This window comes from Priapulus caudatus, unplaced genomic scaffold, assembly GCF_000485595.1.
Source record: "Priapulus caudatus unplaced genomic scaffold, Priapulus_caudatus-5.0.1 Scaffold1576, whole genome shotgun sequence".
NCBI lineage: Eukaryota > Metazoa > Priapulida > Priapulimorpha > Priapulimorphida > Priapulidae > Priapulus > Priapulus caudatus.
The window spans coordinates 69,844-71,126 of NW_014578637.1; positions in this window are offsets into that span (position 1 = coordinate 69,844).

Here is a 1,283-nt window from a genome sequence, read left to right on the forward strand (position 1 = left end):
CACAGAACCCCGAGTTTAATCGCGGTGTCACGTCCCAGTAACGCACACCCTTTTCCGTTGAGCACAACAAACTCAGCGTGCTTTGACACCTTGCCGTCTGCGAGACAGATGTCTGCTGCGAACACTCCCTTGATCTCTAATGGTTCATCAGACTGATATGCGTACAGCTTCTTACTAGTGTATCTCAGTTTCGCGTTCAGGCCGCCCTTAACTGAATTCCAAATCTGCCAGTTAACAATGTTACAACTAGCACCAGAGTCTATCAGCATGTCCACTGACGTTTGCCCTATTCGAACTTTCACATGTCCATCTGGGATTCCCCCTTTTTCGGTACCAATTGTGAAAATGTCGTCGTCAGACGATGAGCTACTGTCCCTTCTTACACTAGCTCCCTGTGTTCCACTCACAGTCTGGACTTTCTCGCGTTTTCCTTTACGCCATCCGGCTTTCCCACCTGAAGCGTCCTTTTTTGTTCGGCACACCTTGGCAAAATGTCCGACTCCGCCGCACTTGTTGCACTTCTTTCCCTCTGCTACTTTACACTCTTTCGCGATATGTCCGGTATAACCACACCGATAACAGTTCTGTCCTTGTTGACGATTACCACGACCTCTACCGGCAGCACGACGTAGACTCCGATCCTTTGATCTTCGTGGCCTGGTCCTCCACTGCCTCCATGGCACTCGCGAGTTCACAGAGTTTATCAAGAGTCAAGTTCTGTTCACGAAGAAATCTACGGCGGAACTTATTCGACGTGCACTTATTGATCACCTGATCGGGGATCATATCATCCTGAAGCGCCCCATACTCACAGGTTTTCGAAAATTTCCTCACCCTACTGACATAGGCACACATGGCCTCTCCTTCTCCTTGGCATGGCATTCGAATGTCACATTCTTCTTGCCCTCAAAGTACGTATTGAGTGCCTCCAAGGCTGGCTGAAAGTCACTATCAGTCCCAGTATTTGGCAATGTCTCAAAAATGTCAATGCAGGTTGGCCCTGCACAGTGAAGCAACAGCGCCCTCTTTTGGGCAGGCTTCGTAACGCCAGTAGCAGCAAGGTACAGCATGAAGCGTTGCCGCCATTTTTCCCATCTCTGAGCAAGACTGGCCGGCGCACCTTCCGTGTCGAATGCCTCGATCTGCCCTAAGTTGAGAATGCTCGTGGCCATGTTAGCAAGTTCTTGGTAGCTTACTTTATCCTCGTCGCCACTGTTGAGACGCACATCCGAATCGAATCGATTACACACTGTATTCAAACACACGCAACTTTATTCCAACAC